At 43.0% G+C, this 22,816-nt stretch overlaps 1 long non-coding RNA gene across 5 annotated transcripts in view; it reads right to left on the bottom strand.

Moving 5' to 3' along the window:
* Positions 1 to 22,816, bottom strand: part of LOC309647396 — a 245,271-nt gene that overhangs the window by 105,515 nt on the left and 116,940 nt on the right. For all 5 annotated transcript variants that reach the window (XR_014256009.1, XR_014256010.1, XR_014256011.1 and 2 more), the window contains one exon: positions 11,948 to 12,043. This is a non-coding gene — a long non-coding RNA (uncharacterized lncRNA). The remainder of the gene's footprint in view (positions 1 to 11,947; positions 12,044 to 22,816) is intronic.

Consider the following 22,816-nt stretch of genomic DNA (forward strand, 5'->3'; position numbering starts at 1 on the left):
TCAAACTACCTGCTGTTCCTCGTCCCTAAAACAGGCCAGGCTGTTTCACACCTCAGGGTCTTCGCGTGTGCTGCTCCACATTCTCAGATCCCCATTCTATTCTCTGCATGTCCTTCATCCAATAATATTTACTTATTCCTGGAGGCAGGAATCCAGGCACAGGCATTGCCTCTTACCTGAGGCTCTTCTGGCAGCTCAGGCTGATTTTAGAACCCCTCTTCTCTCTCTCCATGGTACACCCTACTCCTTCATTACAGCACACATCACACTGGGTGAACTGTGGACTTAGATGTCTGTTTCCCCCCTCTGGGCCATTTTATCCAGTCCTGAGTCCCCAGCACTGTGGTAGATGTTTAATAATTATATTGCATTTAATATAAGAAGAACATAAACACATTATAAAAATCTGTGCCAAACAGGGATAAAGCTTGGAACTCTCAAGATGTCATAACCTGAGCATCCCTCTGAATGGAAACTTCCAAGAGCAAAATGGAGCCACATCCTGGAGAGAAGTTTCACTGAGGCCCAGGTGACTTGGCCCGTTGTGTGCAACCACTTGCAGGGTCAGATTATAAAGGTGGAAATACTTATTCTCCCAGGTATATGTGGTTTGTTTTATTCTGATTGTATTCTGATTGGGCTCAGCGTGACCCCTAAGTATTTCAGTTTGGTACATACGGGAGAATTAAAGTTATCTTATGCGTAACCCAAGATGTCTGCTCAGTATCTTTCATCTGGCCAAAATGGTGTCCCCATTGAGCCCTCTCTCCCACCTCTGTCACCAAACACTCTTCCCATCCTTGGATGTGAAAGTGCACCAGAATGTCAGGACAGATGTCCTACCAGACAGAGCTCTGAGACATCCTGCTATTCTACAGAGCCAAAGAGCTCCCTGCATTGCCTCAAATGCTTCAACGTGAACCCAGAAAGACAAGTGGAGGGCAAACACACCACAAATGCGCACTTGTAAAAATAACCCTGTAATAACAGCCGCCCATGAGCTAGGTGGGCGCAGTAACAGATGGCTACATCTGTCTTATTTTCTAATCCCTGAGGTCGTACCTCTCTGCTTTCTTTCCATCTCTTTTCCTGGAACATGGTTTTGGCAGGCAGTGGGTCCCTTGGAATCAACAGTATCCTTCAAAGTCATTCCAGGATGGTATGCAATCGAAGCCAACCCACATGCTACCAAGAATCAGAAACCCAGAGTTAAAAGCATGAGTCATGCCCCAAACATGTCAGTGACCTTGTCAGGACATTCCTACATTTTAACAAAGCACATCGGTTGATCAATGTCCCTTTTTTTTAAAGCATTTGGGCTCAGATGAAAGTCAAGAGATATGTAGGCAATGTTATTTGCTGGTTGCCAGCCAGGTGCCTGGGTGCAGACGGGCCCCGCTGTCCTAAATCCCGCTTCCGTGCTGGCTCCTACCTGCCCACCACTAGGGCACCACCTGTGGTCAGTCAGTTTCCTCATTTAGAAAAGAGTCTGGAACTTTGGATAAACATTGACTAAAGCTGATCTTCCTGATGGGTGTTCCCCAGAACAGACCACCAGTGTCCTGGCAGTTATTAACATGTGTAAACATTTTATAGTGATTTAAAAAAAATGTAAAACAGAACGTTTTCAAAATCACTCAAACTTATTTTTGAATTCTATTTTGATAACATCCTCTGTAAACTTCCTGAGTCCAGTAATTGAAAGACTATAGCATTTTAAAGTTTTATACAAGTAAAATATTTAATATATTTCTCAGCATTTAATTTTCCTTATTATAGTTAATAGGATAAAGGAAATGTACTCAATTTCGCCAACTGAGGTTGATGCCCCCAAATCTCCTTCAGGTGACCCTAGTGTTCCATACAAATATTATCACTTTCTGTGAGTACCAAGAGATGAACACATTTGGGAGGTAATATGCTAAGAAAACTGGGCTTAATCTGTTAGACGTTTATTGAGCACTTACTAAATATTGTTCGAGGCCTCCTAGGAGGGTAAGGGTGTCAGCCCTGCCCTCACAGACCTTTCCATCTAATGAGAGAGATAACTAACTCTAATGCCTAGCAGGATACAAGGGGTGGGGATGCACTTACAGAGAACGGAGCATATGCAGAGAACTCAATAGTCTTACTTTGCTTAGTCTCCACCACCGCCCTCAGATGTGGATATTATCACCTTCTCAAATTAGGGAGATCGAGGTCCTGCGAGATTAAGTGACTTGCCCAAGTTCCCACAGAGTAAATCATTGATTCTCCGTGAGCCCAGGTTGCCTGACTCCACATAGCCCATGTTTTTTCTCTTAACTGAGCCGTGTTTCTTCTCAATAAAAGTAGTAAGAGGCTGGGGTGACTAAGCAAGAAGCAGCTCATTCCAGTGGGGTTGCCGCTGTAGGTATCAGAGAGGGAAGAGGTGGCATTTGAGCTGAGACTCGAAGGAGTATGAGTTCAATAGGGAATTCATGGGGAAGAAAATGTCAGACTAAGGAAACTGAAGGCGTGTGAGGTTGTGAGCTAGCAGTTGGTGTGGTGTGGCTCTGGAGTGAAGGGAACCTGGAGGGATGGAGTGAGACACGGGGAACATGGAGGGTGGATGAGCAAAATTACCCTGCTGGCAAAGGCACAATGTGGCAGCTCAGGCATTTTCTACACAGCAACCAGGCAAAGCATGTCCATCCTCCATACCTCCTTCACGCTAGATTTAACACTACTAGTTCCCTCCTTCCTCTTTCCAAAATGTTCACCTCTTGTCCTTTCTCCCTATCCCAAGCGGACTTAATGAAGGTTTGAATATCATGTCTTCCCAAAACAATTCAGTTGAGCTTGCACAGCATTTTTGTCTCCAAGCTACTCACAACATTTATCTCTAACCAGCTACAGCAGCTACTTCCAGACTCTTGGAATAGCAGCTTGGGACACTGTAACCTTTGTGACTTTGCATGAGACATACACGGAGCCCAGATGACTTGTAAAATCCACCCAAGAGATAAGAACAGGAGTTACTTTGCTGGTTTCTGTGCGAATTCTACGTCATTATTTGTAGCACTTAGTCCTTAGGAGAAACATAGTGGTGCAGATACATGGAAGAGACCATTTGCCTGTCCCACCTCCCAAAGAATGGATCAGGGGCAATGGTCCACACTTACTGTAGCCTAAATTATCCATCAGCATAATACAATGGTGATCTGGAAAAGAGGGTTTTTTTGGTGTGGTAGGAATGGAATAAGACTGTGTAGAGTTATGGTGTGAACAGGAAGAACAGGATTAGATGAAACATATATAGAAAACTGACTGGAATGAGATAAGACAGGATCTAAAAAAAAACATGAGGGAGACGGTAGGTTTGGGGGGGTTTATTTTTTTCAACACTGGAGAGATGTGATCATGTTTCAATACTGATGGCAAAAGCAACACGAAGGAAGATGCTGAAGCTACAGGAGCAAGGCTAATTGAGAGAGGGATGTCCCTGGGGTGGGGGGAGCCCAGTGGAGGGCATGTGCTCACCTAGGAGAAGGGAAGTCCAACTCATATTGAAATGAATGAAGGGTGTTAGAATGAATGAAGGCAAGTGTTAGAAAGAGGGGACCGTTGAGATAATTTCCATCTATCTTTTGTTTCCCCAGGTGCCAGCAGGAGCATGGGGAAACTGAGGAAACCTTGAGGCAAATACGGTGAAAGCCGGGAGAAAAGTAACTGAGGACCACCAAAGGGCTGTTGCCCTCAGCTCAGGTTAGAACCATGATCAAGGACGGGTAGCAGTTGCAATCCAAGCATTGCACAATTTTCTGCAACAATACTAAGCAGGCTGGGGCACGAGCAGGGAAACTAAATGGACAGATAAACCAAGCTTGGCCTTTTGGTGGGTGAATGGGGCAGAAGTTAGACAGCAAAGGTGTTGAGGGTATTGGCAAAAGAATTCATTCAACAGATACTTACTGAGTGACCAATAGGTGTTAAGCATTATTCTAGGCATTAGAGACACAGTTGCAAACCAAACAGACAAGGGTTGTTGGTGGTATTATGCTGTGGAGACAAACAAGAAACAAATAGGCAAACAAGAAAACCATTAACTGCTGATGGTGGAAGGAGCGCGAATGAAATGCCGTGTTGAGGAGGAGTCTGCATACTGGTGGGTTGTCCGGAAAGGGCTCTCCGAGGAGGTTGAAGTGATGACCCGTGAGGTCTAGGCAGGGTGGGGACCAAGGGAAGACTCCAGAGTCTGGAGGATAAGGAGACTGAAAGTCTTGAAGGGATCAAAGAGGATGGGACTGCTGGAAGACTGGAGAGCTGAGGTCGGAGCAGGGTATGTATTACATGGTTTCAGAGACTGAACAGTTCCTAACCAATAGCTTGAAAGGATGACATCAGGGCTCAGTAAGATTTTTCTACTTTTCTCAGAATTGCAACTTAGGTCCAAAGCTGACTACAAAAGTATTAAGAGCCCCACATTTTAAGTTCAGAGAAACTTCCAGTTATTGGGAAGCTACCTCCCCTTCAGGTTTGCTGGGAGGTATCCCTGCAAAGAGAAGAAACAAAGCACACAGAGGCTGATGGCCTGGACATGAGCCGGCAGTCAAGTAGGAAAGGTCTGTCTTCTTTTCACCCTCACACCAAAGCCCCACCTGTCCCTGCCCAGTAGAGGGCAGAGAAGACACAGGTGCTATAGACTGAATGCTTGTGTCTCCCACAAGACACATATGTTGAAACCCTACCCCCATTATGATGGTATTAGGAGATGGGGCCTTGGGAGAAAATTAGGATTGGATGAGGTCATGAGGGTGGAGCCCTCATAAAGGGGATTGGTGCCCTTATAAGAGTCACGAGAGAGTTTGCTTCCCCTCTGCTCTCCATGTAAGGATACAGTAAGATGTCTGCAATCGGAAACCGGAAGAGGGTTCTCACCAGAACCTGACAGCTAACTCCCTGCTCTCAGACTTCCAGCCTCCAGACTGTGAGAAATAAATTTCTGTTGTTTATAAGCCCAGCCTATGGTACTTTGTTAGGACAGCCTGAATGGACTACGACACTGGGATTAGAGTCACAGGCTGGCCTGCACTAGGTAAGAAGGAGGCCTTTAAACCATAGACAAAGATTAGAAAGGACAGGACTGGAATAAGCCTACTCTAAGACCAGAGAGTGAGCACACAGTTACGAGGGTCATGCTGAGGAAGTCTGCTCTTCAGTAGTAACACTTTTGGGAGAAGAACTTGCATTTTATGTCCATACCCTGAGTTGAGACTTGTTTTCTGGCCTTAAGACAAGGCGACCGAGGAAGGGCTTGTTTATTCATTCATTCAACACACATTTATTTAGCACATATGATGTGAACTCAGCTCTCGGTGCCAAGGAGACAGAGGTGAACAAGACGGGCGAATGCCTTCCTACACACGTGGACATTATAACTGGGGTTGCAAAGTGTGCACGGCTTCAGGTCGAGAGTGATGCTGGGGACCGGGAGAAGAAGGGGCTATTCTATACAATGATCACGTGGTTCTCTGGGGCGAGGACACTCAAGCAGGGAGCAGAACAGAGTGAGGAGCGAGCATGGGGACGTCCTCGGGGGAGTTCTCCAGGCAGAGGCCGTGAGGCGAGATGAGCTTTGCAGGGCTGAAGGATTCCAGTATGACAGGAGCAGCCCAGCAAGGGGGACATGGTGGGGGATGAGGCAGGGAGATGTGTGCATGCCTACCCCAGAGGGCTTTGGATTTCAGTCTAGTGTGATGAAAGCCCCTAGAGGGTTCTGAGGAGGAACATGACATGGCGGGATACATCTTGGGGAGACTCCTCTGGTGACTGAGTGGGAAATTGACTACAGGAGCAAGAGGAGAAACAGGAAGCCAATTTATGAGGCTGTAGCGCCTCAGGTAAAAGGCAGTGGTAGCCTGGACTAGGTGGAAGCAGTACAGGTAGAAAGTAGTCATCTTTGGGATATATTTGGATAGTAGGTCCTACCAGGTTCCTGGTCTGTTAAGGAAGAAAAGGAGTTAAGAGCCTAGGATGAAGGGTGGATTCTACATACCTGAGATGAAAAGCTTGACAGTGAGCCCAGGGGTTCCCTGACAATGACCAGGAGGTACTGTGGAGGAGGAAAGATCTACAGGTGACTTTGGGAGCCAGGAAGACCCCAACCCAAATGAGAGTGTCTACTTGAGAGGAAAGGTTTCAGTGAGAGCCGGGAAATGGATGTCGCACCTGTGACTAGGTTAAGGGTGTGTGGGAAGTGGTTTGCAATTAGGTAGAGGTTCCGAAGAGAACAGTGGGAAAGGTTAGGAGGGAAACAATGACATCTGGTCCAGGGAGAAGGAGGCACAAAGATACAGGAGGCTGGGACTTTGGAGAGGTGGGGAACTGGAGGAGCATTTTTCAGCCTGGATGAAAAATGTGGATGAGTCATGCACAAGATAACCGGCCTAGAAATTTCCAAAGAACTGGACCTGGAAGTCTCAGATGGATTGAGGTCTCTGATGGATTGAAGGACTTGAACTTCTCTGGAACAAGCCAGCTGCTCCTGGAAATCCTAGACCAGGTGGGCTGGCAACAGCATTGTTTGGTTCCCAGGAGCCTCACTGAGTGCTGGAAAGAGCATTAGCTTCAGATGGATGGCAGGTCTTTCTGGATGGAATCCCTCACAGCTTGTCTTAACTGTGAGTCCAAGGGAATGCGTGGGAAATGGTGTCATGGATTTTAAAATAACTCTAGGTGAGATGATTGTACTTTCTGTTTCCCTTGACTCAACTCCCACTCACTTCTCAATCCACAGAAATCTGATTTTCACCCATTTCATTTCACCAACAGCTCTGGCCAAGTTCACTAGTGGCCTCCATGTTGCTTGATCCAGTGGGCATTTTGCAGTCTTCATCCTTCCTGACATCTCAGTCCTACTGACCACACCCTTCTTCGTGAAGCACTTTCTTCCTTTGGATTTCCCCAGTGACACTGCCCTCTCGTGATCGCACTCCTACTCCTCTGACCACTCATTTGCTCTGTCTCTAAAATCCTCATTTACTTAGCCTTTAAAATGTTAGGGGTCCTTAATCCTTGAATGTAGCCCCTCTCCCTTTCTTACTTTATCTATTCTCTCCAGGCCACCTTGTTCAGATGCATGATTTCAACTGCCTAATATAATGGAGACAAGTTAAAAATGCTATAGGAGTGTTCAGAGGTGTGCGTGACTAAGGCATAACCAAGGTTGCTTGACTTGGGTCATTGCTACCCAAATGATAAGTGTAACCTTGGGTGGATAACAAAGCCCAAGGAAAGTTTATGTAGAGGCAGAAAAGAGAATCCCAGCTGGAACTCTGGGAAAAACTATTCATTGGGTTGGAAGATGAATAAGCACCAATAAATAAAAGTAAGTGCTGTTATCATGTGTCACAATTACCATTATTCTATAAGTTAAGTGCTTGTCCATACATTTCAAGACCTGTATTCATTACCTATGCATTAACTTTTTATTAGCATTTCCTACATTCCACCCATTGCCTTTGTCCAGAATACTCATGCCTACCTTCCATTCAGCATACCACCACGCTTTGGTTCATCAATTCAATCCGTCATCAGTCATTTTTATTGACTGCCTTTAGGATGTATGGTGATGTTTAAAGCACTGTAATCGATCTCTATCCTCAGAGATTCTGATGGAGTACTGCAATAATCCTACTACTTATTGTTGTCAGCTTTTCCATCAGCATCAATCAGAAAAGACACAAAGGAGCCATATGTTTATCAATTATTTTATCAAGGGAACAAGTATAGTAACATTACTTGCAAATGATCAACAATCATTACTGCATGAAACTAAAAAGGGTATGTTCTACTTATTAAAACTCCACAATATAGCCAACTCTCATGTATAAACAAGGCAGTTATCTACAATGTATCTCATGGCAATCCTGCTGTTAAGCTTATTGATCTGCTCTAATGAATTACCTGCTTTGTTGACATCTGCACTCTTCAAAGTTAACCACATGTTTCCTTGATAACCATTCTCTCTATTTCCATTTATTTGCAGACTGTCTGCAGTGACAATCCAGTATAAAGGGGATAACGCTCACTTTGGGACCAGAAGGCTCAGGTCCAAGCTTTGACTTGTAATTCATTCAATCATGCACAAAATCTCATTTTCCTCATCTCTGTATCTGTGTGAATAATCCTATACTTCTTCCTCACCTCCCTCCAAAAGGCAGGTGGTGAGAGTATTACTATTAGGAAAAGCTTTGGAAACCCAAACACAGCCATTACGCTTGCTCGCTGGAAAATTTAAGACTCATCTGTTCTCAATAGCTTTATGGCGTGGACTGCAAGAAACTGCCTCATCAAACAACAATCAATTCATTACGCGTATATTTGCAGAATATTAGACATACCTAGTTTCAGGTCTAAACTTGAAGATGCTTTCCACCTAATTAGATGCTCAGAATTGCCCTGGGAGATAAGGAGGGAAGGGCCTATTTTTCCCATCTTGCAAATGAGAAAAAAGGAGGCTCAAGGTTTAGCCAACTGACCAAGAGCACACAACAAGAACATGGCCAAATTAGGACTTAATCTTTCAAATTTTCTAATTCCTAGTTGCACACCCTTCTTTAACAAAAAGGAATAAAGCAGTGCATAAATCCCTTCTCAGGGCAAGGCATGACAATTTAATAGCCAGAGAAAGTTAATGTACCTCCAAAAAGATTCATTTCTCCCCTACTTATACTGAAGAGTCAGGTTTATTCAAAATCCTCACAAATTGATTTATAACAATCAGGAGAAGGCTCACTAAACTTTCTTTACACAATAAAAATAATAATACTTAGCGTTCACGTATAACTTCATACTCTGTAGATATTGACAATAAGCAACTAAGAATGTATTATAATAGATTATATGTATTAATGTATTATAATAGATGGCTATTATAATTATTTCACAACACGAAACACCTAGACAGGCTTCCTTTTTATTGGATAGAGATGTTTTAAAGATCAGTCTAACAATACCACTTTAAATGTGCAGCGCTCCGAGCCTTATTCTGGTGGAATGCATTCTTAAAATCTTGCACATTTAGGGGCTTCCCTGGTGGCGCAGTGGTTAAGAATCCGCCTGCCAATGCAGGGGACACGGGTTCAAGCCCTGGTCCGGGAGGATCCCACATGCCACAGAGCAACTAAGCCCGTGCGCCACAACTACTGAGTCTGCGCTCTAGAGCCCGCGAGCCACAACTATTGAGCCCGCGTGCCACAACTACTGAAGCCCGCACACCTAGAGCCCGTGCTCCGCAACAAGAGAAGCCACTGCAGTGAGAAGCCCACGCACCGCAACGAAGAGTAGCCCCCGCTCGCTGCAACTAGACAAAGCCCGCGCACAGCAACGAAGACCCAACGCAGCCAAAAATAAATAAATAAATAAATAAATAAATAAATAAATAAAAATCTCGCACATTTAATTTACAGTGAGCTTCCATAAATTGTTCTCCTTAGCCGTCTCACGTGATGGAGGTCGGCACACATGCTGAAGCTTAGCTGTAGACAGACACTATACCATGCGTTCTAGTCCTTTCCAGCATTCGACACAGAAGATTCCAAACTCTGACTAAACGTGGACAATCTCTTGGACCCAGTGAACTGAAAAGCTATCGACCCCGGTTTAAAACCTCAAGTTTTCAGGGAGAGAGAGTGGTTCCAAAGCAGCTACCGTAGGAGTTTATCTGCATGGGTAAGATATTACATAGCCTGACACGACTGTGATGCTTGGGAGGTGAAGGACGGGTTGGAGACAAGAGGGTTTTGATGCGCAAAGGGGCAGAGACCGAAGGAGACTCACGTGCAAGCTCTTCATACTTGACTTGCCAGATCCTGGCTGGGCTGCCCTAGTTGGCTTTTATGAGTGTTCAGTTCATTAATAAATGAAATGCAAGATCCAAGCCCACCTTTTTAATTACAAAGTGCTTCTCCCTCCCGACAATCAGACTTCTACTCATTTCAAGGCTGAAAAAAAAAAATGTCATCATCATAATTCCTAGTAGCTTGCTTCTGTTTCCACTTCGATAGATACCCTGTAAATGGGAAGTCACATAACAGCTTTGCATCCCGTCAAGTTGCCTCCACACGAAAACAGCTGCAATGCTTATCTAATTAAACCCCAACGCCAAACTGTGAGCTTCTGCATCAATCATTAATATTGTATTTTGGATCACTTTAAATTCTGACTGGGAGTACGCGGCTCCCCACACACTGGTCTCTGAAGGAGATTTTTCAAATAATCTTTAAGCGGCGTTGAAAAAATAAAACCAGCCACCTGCTGTTTGATGAGCGCTCCACTACCCTGCTGCACCCTGATTAGCTGTTAATACTAATTGAGAAATGAATATTGCTTATTCCAAAATGTGAAATATTTTTTTATTATTATGAAAAGGAAAATGCTGTTCTTCTTGCCCCGAAAATGTGGCTCCTTGCCCAAATTTTAAACAGCACCAACAGAATAGAGGTTTCTGGGTCTCTCTTCTATAGTCTGCAGAGCCATTACACTGAATCACTTCTTTTCTCTGGGGGGCCATCCACAAGTTAGTGAGCTGTGATCTCTACGTGGGATTTGCACATGCATACCCTACATCTGGAACATGGAAATGCTCTTCACAGAGATCTGATGGCCCAGAAATATTTATGTAAATTTCTGTCCTGCTAAGGCACACGCTGATGAACTTTGGTTCAAGCTCATAAACCAAGAGGAACAGATTCCTACATTGCCATTCTAATAGACTAAAGCCAACAGGCCGAGCCAAATAGGACAATTTAGACAAAGAGAGACTGGCAAAAACCAAATGAATGTCTGCTTCCTTCTAGCATTCTAGGAAAAATACCAAGCAGCTGTGCCAAAGCATACTGCTCTTCTTTGTTAGGAAAAATACTTTGACCTACTCAAAATCAGGGGATGCAGTCACCTGGTTTAGTAAATATATATGCAAGACAGGCTTCCTCATGAGGAGCAATTGACTGCAGAAACACAACATGCACCTAGCTCAGCATAAATACAGCTTAAAAATTATAGGGCAGTAGGATGAAGTGTGGGAACCATGAGGTTCTCATTCCCAAAAGCCGAGAACGACTGGACCTTTGCCAGGGTCAAAGGCAGGCCTGGCAGTCAACCACATCTGCTACAGAGTGATGGGGAGTCTCAGGGAATACAAATAAGGGAAAGAGTACAATTCAAGAATAGCAAAAATAGAAGGAAAAGACAGAGGTCTTAGGGTGGCTTACTGCAGAGAAGAGAAGGCTAAAAGATTTAGGAACAGTTTGAAAGCCCATATGAAAGACCTTCATGAAGGGAGTAATCAGAGGTATCTCCCAAGTCTGTTGAAGATTTGGGTGCAGGGGTTAGGACTGTCAATTTAACTAAGCTGAAACTACATCTCCCAGAATTCATTGTGCGTGTGTGCGTGCGTGCGTGCGTGCGTGCGTGTGTGTGTGTTTGAGACTCTTGGGGGAGGGAAAGAGACATCTTGCTGGAGATTAGGAAGATGGAAGTGAAGTAGCAGCCATGCTACCGTGCAGGATTTGAAGGTCAGAGCAGGGCTGGAAGGCAGCTCTGTCGCAGCCCCTGACATTGCCGTTGACCTGCCTGCTTACCTTGTTGGCCTGAAGCAACTCTAGCTCCTGCTAAACCCGCTCCTTCAACTTCTGTGACTCTGAGGCCAGGAGAGTGTCTAGGTCACTGACAAAGGGTGCCTGCTACTTCTGGCAGACACCACCACCACCAAAGTGGGGGCTTAGAAGGCTGTCAGAGGCCACAGATCCCAGCCAGGACCCGTGGCTCCCAGCTGGTCCTTCTTTCCCCACTTCCCAACCGTCTCCCTCCCAGCCCCTAATCTCACCTACCCTCCTACGAGTGGCATCACCTTGGCCACGCTCAGAAAGAAGAGTACTTTTCTTTGGCCCGTAATGGTTTAACTACAACATCTTAGACAACTTACCATGCAGCTCTGTAGGGATTGGGGTGGGGTTGGGAATCCATCTACGATACTTCGTGAGTCATAAACAGTCTGATCCAGAGACCTCATGCTTGCTTCCTGTAAGAATATACATAATTGTTTCAGACTAACCTATTAAGTTGTAAAGCAGGGTGAAATCTCACACGCATATCTCAGTTTCAGACCTAACACTGTTTACACAGATCCCCATCATGTCCACATCCTGAACCCATTCTTTGATAATGAGACAAACCAGCAGAGCAATCCCCCTTTCCCTGTTTCCTCTATTTCCTAAGCAAGGCAAAACAAGAATGTGCCAGATTCTCTGCTTCTACTAGAATGAACCCTCAGAGGTGACTGGGAAATGGAAGACCCCATCAGTTATACTTTTTCTCCTCCGTGCCATTTCTACAATCCACACGAGGAAAGAATTCTGTGTCCTTCTTCCAGAAGACTCTTGTTCAGTAACATCACTCCAGAATAACATCATTCCTCACTAAGTGTTCTGCATCAATGCAGATTCTGAATCCAGCTTCGTCACCTGTCAGCTCAGGGACCTTGAGCAACTCATTTCTGAGCCCCAGTTTCCTCACATGAAAATATGAGAGAATGTTACTTGCTCTGCCCACCTTACAGGGTGGGAGCATCAAAGGAAATGGAGTCTGTGCCCATGGTTCATAAATGTAAAGGGCTCTAGGGCCCAGCTCACTCTGGTTACTGAAAAAGATCTTGATTTAGTGAAGCAATAAATTGGGAGTCTCTACCTGATTATCATGGTATCCCCGGGGCCTGCATACCAAGGGTGAGCCTCTCAGCTGTGACAGACCCTTCTGCATCCCCATTTCAAGAGTCCATTGATTTCCCTGCCTTGTACTCTAGTTTTTTCCCACTGTAGGATAGAACCTAACCTTCAATCTCAACTAGTGTGACTAGGGCCTAACCCTACTAGTTTTCCTTCAGTCTTTCTCGAGAGGACCGGATTCTGCTCCCAATATCCCCTGCCTACTGGATGAGTTCTCTTCTAGGAGATGACAAATCATCCAAAATCATAATAGCACACACCCACCCTTAATTTTGCTGTCTGGCCTATCTCCTTTATGGTCGGGTGACCTGCTGCTGAACTGGAACCCCACCGTCTCTTCTGATATCAAAAGTTGATAATTGCTTGTGATTTAGAAAGTTGTACTTGACCCCCAGTTGAGCACTGCGCCTTGGGGCACCCGACTGTCCTTCATGGGCCAGCATTAGAGGTAACGTCCTTTCTCACTTTCCATCCATGCGTTAATTACTCTAATGGCCTTGTTCTTTTCCTGTCCCGCTATCCTCACCTTTTAGTGGACAGGGTATATAATTCCTTACCCCTGGACTGGCCATGTAACTTACTTTGGCCAATGGTTGTTAGCCAGTGTAGCACAGAGTCCCAAAAAGCACTTGCACATTGGTGTTCGCTTGCTCTTGGGCACAGCCATGACCGTGCGAACACAACCAGGCCAGCCTGCTGGAGGGCGAGAGGCATATGGACCAGGGCTAAGTTGCTCCAGTGATCAGCCAAGGCTGTCCTAGAACAACTAACAGCCAATCAACCTCCAAATATATAAGCTCACCCAAAAACAGTAGCATAGGTAATAAACACTTTATTTTAAGCCATAAAGTTTGGAGGTGCGGGATAGGTAGCACTACTATGGCAATAAATAACTGATTCAGAAGTTGGTACACAGAGTGAGGTGTTGCTATAACAAAAACCTAAAGTATGTGGCATTGGCTTTGTGACCAGGTGGTAGGTTTAGCCTAGAAAAATGGAAATGAAACTCTTGTAGGAACCTGGAAAAAATGGCAAGAAAACTGTTATAAAAGGATGGAAAATTGGTGACTCATGCTATCATAGTGGCAAACTGTAAAACGGAAGATAGAAAATGTTCCTGATGAAACTCTGGACTTTGGCAATGAAATTTCAAGGCAGAATACTGAAAGCGTCAGCTGGCTCTAGCTAGCTGGGTATAACAAAGTATTACAAGAAAAAGATGAACTCAGAAAATAACCGGACAACTTGCAAGTTGAATTCAGAATATAGAGATGCCATTCTCTGCTAATTTGGAAACTAAAACTGTTTTTCATCTCCAGCCTTTTAAGCCAATAAAATATTCTCAAGTTAAGACATGGCCATGGGTACAGACCAAATTATGGGTATATCCATGAGACCCTTTGTTAAGACTTCTTGGAGCATTAAGGAGTTGCCTTGTAGACCCACTAAGTTCAACAAAAGGGCTTTCAAGATTCTTAAGGACATCATCCCATAGCAATATAAAAAGCAGAACACATCAGGGATTAAATAGAGACAGAGAAGCATGTTTCTAAAGACTGTGGGCTTTGGTTTTTGACACATGGAGTACCTGAACTAAAAGGAACCAAGAGTGTTTAAAATCAAAAAAAAAAAATTAAAAAGGCTTCTGCATACCCAACTTTCCACAAGAAGCAGGCCGAGAACATTGTTCAAAGGGTACCTCTTCCAGGGACTTCCCTGGCGGTCTAGTGGCTAAGACTCCATGCTCCCAACGCAGGGGGCCCGAGTTCAATCCCTGGTCAGGGAACTAGACCCCACATGCTGCAACTAAGAGTTCGCATGCCACAACTAAAGATCCCACGTGCTGCAACTAAGACCCCACGCAGCCAAATAAATAAATAAATATTTTTTTTAAAAAGGGTACATCTTCCACTCCCTCTTCAGCAGTGATCAAGGAGTAAAACTAAGGACATCTCAGAGGACAGAGATAAGCGTAGTAGAGAACAATGGATTGGGGAACCACCCATAAAAAGCAGAATCTAGGTCTAATCAAGGAACACTCCCCACTCCCGAGGCACATTTGGCCTTGCGACTTGCTTTGGCCAATGGGTATTAGCAGGTATATTGCAAGTAAAGTCCTGAAAAGCACTCACGCTTTGGTGCTTGCTCACTCTTGCCCTCTGCCATCCTCATGAGGAGATGCCTGGGCCAGTCTGATGGAAGGTAAGAGATGTAGGAGCAGACTGGAGCCACCCCAGTCATCCCAGCTGAACTCATTCCAGATCAGCTGACAGCTGGGCAACCACCCCAGACGCATGAGCAGTAAATTCTAACCATGTTAAGCCTTGAGTTTCGGAGAGGTTTGTTGTGCAGCACGGTTCCCAAACCACCGATACACCACTCCTCCTGGTCCCACGTGCCTTCCCCGCAGCCACAGTCTCAATGTGCCTCTTACCTGTGGCCGCTCTCTTTATAATTTATTTTCATCAGAACCCTCACTTCTATCCTGAGTAATTTTGTTATAGATTTATGCATGCTTGATACAGAGCCCCACCTGAGCTACCTTCCTATCAACAGAGATGTTTTCTATAATCACGGTACACCCCTCCCCACAGACTCTGTCTCGGCCACCACGTTCCAACCACGTGTCCATTCTTAGGTAACTGAAGACCTTGAGCATGCTGGTGAGACAATCTGTGTCTCATTTTCCTCATTTTTACAATGAGAATATTGGAGGATACTTAAGACACAATTTACACTTATTTAGGAGTCCCTTCGTATCATGTTAAATGTGTTTTTATATGTCATTCATTGTCCTAAAACAGGACGTGGTGGATGTTGTTATTTCTATATCACAGACGAGCAACTATGGGGTACAAAACTTTTCCAAAACTCCCAAGTCATCGCGCAAGTGAGCAGCCGAATTAAAGTTGTCTTCGCCTTGCCAAAAGAAGAGAAAACCAGAAGTAGAACCAATAACAACAATGCCCCCCTCCACAAAAACAGAAAGAACTGCTAAGTGCTTCCATAGGAAGAAGCCCAAGCTTAATTTATTCTTCTCAGAATTAAGAATGATTTGTAATATTTGGCAGTAAGGACTATAATATGTTTGACGTTTAATAGACTTGGGAGATGTAATTAGGAACAGCCTTGCTTGGAAGTGACTGTTTTCTTTGAATCAGGAATTTTGCCTCTGGGCACTTTTTCTCCACTACTCGTAACTAAACTCTGGAGTTGGCAAACAATTCCTTTACAAGTACTGCTCTTTTCCCTGCTGGTTAATTCAACACAAGCATTTATCGATTAGTGTCCACGTGCCAGGCACTGTGCATTCACTTTGCCAGGCATGCAGTTTAGAGCCAGACAGTCTGGTATCTGAGCTTTGAAGGCCAAGAATCAAACACTTATGTCTGGCATTTTCTAATTAAGTAAACTACTTCTATATAATGAGTGTCGGGTCTCAAAATACAATGCAACTGGTGACAAGCTGAGTGGCCTCACAGAGAAGTTGGCGTGAGAGTCCCGAGACCAGATTAGTAGTAGAGGAGATGATTCCCAAGTCTAATTTTTTCCCTCCTGTGAGGCTCCGAGCACGATGCCTGGCCCACAGCTGGCTCTTGTTTCTCCCGCTTGCTATGCCTTGGAGTCTCCTAGGGAACTCTTTAAAAACAGAGGTGCCCAACAACCCTCTCCTCCCAGGAGATGCTCATCCAGTGGATGGGGGGTGGGAGGAACTGGTCTGTAGTCTTTCAAGCCCTGCAGGTGATTCTTTACACAGTCAGGGATGAGAACCACTCAGTGTGAGCTCTATACATACTTTCAATGTATGAAAAATGGATGAGTAAATATTATTAAAGTAAATGGGTACCATACTTTTTAAAGCCATTTGGTACACTGCTGAGTACAAATTCTAAAGGCAAGAGAGGAATAGGAGAAAGTGTAGGATCAGTATTATATGTAGCATTATATGTAGGGGCAACAACATATATTATAATAGGGCAAAAATCTTACTAGAAGAGGGAAGTAACATGGAGTTTCTTAGGTTGAAAATGAGGACCCTTTTAACAGCAAAACATTTCTTAGGTAAGATAGCATTTATATTTTTATAACCTTTTTATTGAGAAAATACATTTTTTAAAAAGCCTCTATAAATTTGTCAATGTTTTCAAAAGATTGAATTTTATTAATTTTAAATGTCTACTTTCATTTGAAAAATACTCATCCATACATACCCAAGACATTTTTTATTCAGCTTACAGACAATGTTTAGTGGGTATGTGGACTCAGTAAGTAAATCACTGACCCAGTGGAATTCATGGTCCACAAATCAGGAACCTCAGACACAGACCACCTAATCAGCAATGAGACTAGAAGGAAATGTTTACTTAAACTGAAGAAGAGGCAGAATTAGACTATTTACTGGTAAGGAGCATTTTAGATTTCTACATAGTGAAAAAAAAATTCACCAGGACCAAATACAAAAGTTTGGTGTTTTTTGATGAGATAAGTTACCATTTCATAGAATAAGTCATTTTAGTATACTAGAGCAAAAGAAATAAATTAGACTAGGTCCTGAGCAATAAAAAATGACACAGAGAATATCTGAGATAAATCTGTAATATTTTCTCAGAATAGGATCAAATTTAACGTGATAATATCTGGAGGGACATGACCACCGGGAGAAAAACCATTTGATTATTCAATTTTGTGAAAAGGTACTAATGTAAAATAATAGCATTGGTTAAGGAAGTAATGTCAAGTGCATAGTTGAGAAAAGTAAACAACAATAACAAAAATCCCATAAGAAGTCAAAAGATTATATTTTAAAAACTTATCAAAAGTCCAGGAGAAAAATGTATACTCAAGATCAAAAAGTGGTTCTTAAATAGAAAGCATTTGTGATTGAAAGGCAAAATAGGAGAGGCTGTCCTAGAAAAAGAAAAAATCATCTTATTATTGAATGGATAAGCCACTGATGCATGAAGTTCACAGAAATCACCCAGTGACAACAGAACTGTTGCTCTGCCTTTTCGTGTCTTCGTGCCTTGTCACATGGCCCTGAGCTGTTCTCAGGAAATTATTAAGCCAAAGAAGTGAACAAAGTGGTAAGGTTAGGGTTCAACCACATCCAAGGCTCACAATTCCACCTTTTTTTCCCCACATACACTTCACCATATTATTGGCCTGGTCTGGCAACAGGGCATGATTATAATCGGGGTGGGACATGACTTTACATAGGAAAGTCAGGAAAGGCTTTTTCCAGAGGTGATATTTGAGATCAGATCCTTATTATGTTCACTTTGTTTTAATATGAAGTGTATTTTTCTAGTTGTTTGAAAATTGGTGATTGAGAAGTAGTAAGACAAGATTTGCATTTCAGTCATATTCGGTGAACGAAAAAAGTTGATTAAACAGAGCTCTCGTTCCCCATCTGTACCACTCACACAAGCACAGGTTACAAGTGGGTTAAAAAGTTGTATCTCTCGGGATCTCACATCAGCTCTCAGAGCAGGTGTATAGGGACATCTCTGAGCCGAAGCATTCAGTGGCAAACCAGCTTTCTCATACAACCAAGAAGCCGGTCCACTCTGTGGGCGCTGCTGTACTTCTGCCTTTCACCTTCTCTGAGCCAATGCACACTCACAATCAGACACCTGGGAACTTCTGTATGGCAAACTGACAAAGGATAATCATCTTAGTGGCTTGTAATTAAGTAGAGTGGTAATGTTGGGAAGTCAAGTTTGGCAGTACTTAAACTACAAACCACTTTTCACTCGCCTCAATTCCTGCTGATTGCTCATCGGAATGACTCCCAAAACTCTTGGGAAAGCAACAAAGAAGGTTGCAAAAAAATTCTGTATTGTTAAGGCACTCTGTAATGAACCAGTTCCTCGCCACAGCAACAGAGCTCTGCAATCCAGGAAAAAGCTTTTAATAAATGTTTTGGTAAATAATCTTCACAATGATCATTGTGTTATTGGCTAAAATGGTGTTGAATAACAAGGCCTCCCCACTAGCCAAAAGGCTTCAAAAGACAAAAAGGCACTAATTCAAAGGAGGCTGTTGTTTTTAATTCCAACATGTTTCTGAGAAATCCACTTAAACATTTGCAGCAACAATGGAAAATCTTTAAGCAGACAAATGAAAATTTTCTTCTCATTGTGCATTGAGTAGTCAAATTGCACCCAGTATCATAAAATGAAAGCGGTTTGTTGCTAGGCAATTCCATGAATAATCCCAAATCGGGTTTTAACCAGACTGATGAAAGTGCGCCCCCTTAATTTGTTTTTTCAGTAGAACACAGTTTTTGCTTGAGCAACAAAATATATGAACTGATCATATGGCAACAGAATTTGTGTAGCAATAAATAAATCTTACCCCAACACTGACTAATGTTTAATGATCTGCATAATTATTGCTGTAATGCATGGAAATCAGATGTAAATGAGATAAAGCCTAGGCAATGATTGCACTTGGCATTATGTTAACACTGCAGGTAAAAAGTAGCTCTGGGATCAGCCTGGGAGAAGAAAGAATAGAAAGCAGCTCTGAACTGCTCCAGAAAGACCTACTAGATTCATGGACCAAATCATGGGTCTCCCTGATTTGAGAAATGGCATAACTATTGGCCTTTGTTTCCAAGGAGAACATTGAAGGAGGCATCATTCCATTGGTTTGTAGGTTTTAATATATTTGTTAAAGGTTAATCAGGTAATTGGTAGTTACATCTGATAATGAGAAACTTACACCTTTCATGTTATTTAAAAACAAAGTAGGGACTTCCCTGGTGGCATAGTGGTTAAGAATTCACCTGCCAATGCAGGGGACACGGGTTCAATCCCTGGTCCAGGAAGATCCCACATGCCGCGGAGCAGCTAAGCCCGCGTGCCACAACTACGGAGCCCACGGGCCACAACTACTGAGCCCACGGGCCACAACTACTGAGGCCTGCGCTCTAGGGCTGTGTGCCGCAACTACTGAGCCCGTGTGCTGCAACTACTGAAGCCCGCATGCCTAGAGCCCATGCTCTGCAACAAGAGAAGCCACCGCAATGAGAAGCCCACACACCGCAACAGAGTACCCCTGCTCGCCGCAACTAGAGAAAGCCCACGCACAGCAACGAAGACCCAATACAGCCAAAAATAAATAAATTTATTAAAAATAAATAAATAAATAAAAACAAAGTAAACAGATATATAATCATACTGAATTCAAGGGGAATAAAGGTGACTCTGAAGTATTATCAGTATATAAGTATTTATGGTCTTAGTTTTCTTCACTATCTGTCTGCAAAGTTTATGCATTTATTTGAGGATGCAAATATGAAAAGTCACATAAACAAGTATGGACATAAATGTTAAGGGCAGCCTTCAATCTTTAAACGAAGTATAAAGCTCTTTCAAATTTACAGTGTAATATAGTTCCTTCTACTTATATGTTTATTAAATACCTTCAATAAGCAGTTGATGGGTCAGAAATCTGCTTTTGTTGAGATTTTGCTTGCTGATGGTACAAATGAAACAGTGTGGACCATTTTGCCATTCTCCTAAAAACACAATGAAGCTTTCATCCAGGCTCTCACAGTGGCTTTTAGTTGGATTTGGGTTTTAACTCCTAATGTCTATCAGCAATAAAGGAAAACTAGAGCAGAACATTTCCAAGGATATTAGGGGATTTAATGAACAAGAATAGCATTTAAAGGAAGAGGGGGAAAGAGGAGCAAAATGAACTTTCCTATGCTTTTCCCTGTGAGAAGTACCCTTGTAATTATGCATGTATCTTAATTAAAATCGCATATTCATGTTTTACATTTTCAGTTGGCCTTGTATAATTAAAACTGCATCACATCTTATGTATCTATAATTATAGCCAAATGGTTATGTTAATGTTCATCTATTCCATGCTAAAAACCAACAAAAACCCACAAAGAACATTTCTTTAAATTGTTTCTACCAGAAATTCAATCTCCAGATATAAAAGCTCAATGACCATGTGTCTTGAAAATAAAATATCTTTGAGATCAATAGTCACAGCTTTAAGTATGAGATCCAAAAATCCTGGTGCTTGCAAAAGCATAACCCAAACTGCTTTTAAGAGATAATCTATAGAGGAAAAAAATAAAATGAATCATAGAAGGTCTAATTAAGGTCTTATAGGAGATTTCTCACTAACTTAAAGGAATTAACAGGAGACAATCATATCTCCTCAGGCTACAATCTTTGAGCTTTAAACCCCCAAATCTTTCTTTCCATTAAAAAAAATTCTTGTATTACAAGATTAGTGCTGAATGTAAAAACCATGACCAAATTGGATGCCTATTATTAAATCTTTACTGAGAAATCCTTTCCTAACTTTTCCCAATAAAAGAATCACAAAAATGAAAGCACTTCAAAATATAAAGGTTTTGTGTCGGATATAGTAACACTTGACTTTGGACCTTAGGCTGCTTGGGGGGATTTCAGGTGGGAGATCACCTGGACAAACATTCAGCACTTAGGTATTCTTGTGGATTGAATTGTGTCCCCCCAAAACGATACAGAATGTAGGACTCCTAACCTCTGGAATTTCAGAATGTGGCCTTATTTGGAAATAGGATCATTAAAGTGTAATTAGTTAAATTAAGATAACGTCGTACTGGAGTAACGTGGGCTCTTAATCCACTATGACTGGTGTCTGTATAAGAAGAAGGAAATTTGGACAAAGAGACATCCAGGGAGAAGGCCACGTGAAGATGCAGGAGAGCTTTGACTGAGGAATCTGCAAGCCGAGGAACGCCAGGGATTGCCAGCCGCCACCAGAGCTAGGAGAGGAGCACAGGACAGATTCTCCCTCAGAGCCGCCACGAGAAACCAAGCCTGCTGGCACCTTGATTTCAGACATCTGGCCTCCAGGACTGTGAGAGAATAAATTTCTGTTGTTTTAAGTCACCCAGTTTGTGGTACTTTGTTAGGACAGCCCTAGGAAACTAATACAGATGTCTACGCAACTTGGAAGCTTGTCTTACCAGAATTTCAACTTGTATCCACATCCTACAAGCTGCATTAACCAACATTTTGCTTTCTTATAAATTCAAGAAAGAGTCTTGGGTTCTGGAAACCTTAGAAGCCACCTTTCTTTCCTTAGTTCTCCAGGAAACAGGCAAGAGGAAAACGTTCTCCCTGCACAGTTTATCCTCCAGTATTAAAATCACTCACGGTACCTGCCTGAAAGGTCTCTAGGTTTGAACCCCAGGAGCCGAGACCTGGCGTTTGAGGCAGTGTAGCTGGTGTCACTCTCCCTCACACCGGAGGCCATAAGGTACAGCCACTCGACAGAGTAATGAACCTAAGTGTCTGGCTGCCTTTCAGGCTCACACGTCAAGTCTGAGGGAAACTCTCTTGTGAACTGGTAAACAGAACAAAGAAAAGAAAATCTTTAAAATGAGTACCTGTTCACAGACACTGACGCAGAAACATTTTAGACTAAGAAAGTGATTTGGAAACACAAACCCAAAAGAACCACACACCTTGAACCTACTACACGCAGATCAACATGCCGATCGCTCAGCTGGGCATCAGCACCTCTTACATTCCAAGAAATGTTCATAGATGTTTTTCTGTGGATACACAGAGGGGCTGAATGCACAAATCCACATTCCAACACGATCCTAAATAGGATGCACATAAACAGAGGCCTTGGGGAGAAGGTAGCAGGAATCATAGATTAAATTCTATAGCGCTTTTTAATTTTACAGAGCATTTTTACATATATTTCCTGGTTTACTTCTCATAACAGCTCTGTTAATTCCACTATTTTAGAGATGTAGATAGTCAAAAAAAAATTAAATGACTTGCCCGTGGGCACACAAAAAGTGTAACTCACATCAGGCCTTCCAACCCACATCTCCCGATACAAATTCCCAAGAGAGAGATTCTCATTGTCCAAGGTGATAAAGTGTCCAGTCTGATTCAGTTGCCTGTAGCAGACTCTCTAGGCACAGGCTTACCTGCTCTTCTTAAAATTGTTAGGTGGTCCTGTTACTGTGACATCACTTTTTTTTTCTTTTTTTACTTACTAGGTCACTGGTTTATTATAAAAAGATGTAACTCAGG

The sequence above is a fragment of the Balaenoptera physalus genome, assembly GCF_965194825.1.
Source record: "Balaenoptera physalus genome assembly, chromosome: 18".
Taxonomy (NCBI): Eukaryota; Metazoa; Chordata; class Mammalia; order Artiodactyla; family Balaenopteridae; genus Balaenoptera; species Balaenoptera physalus.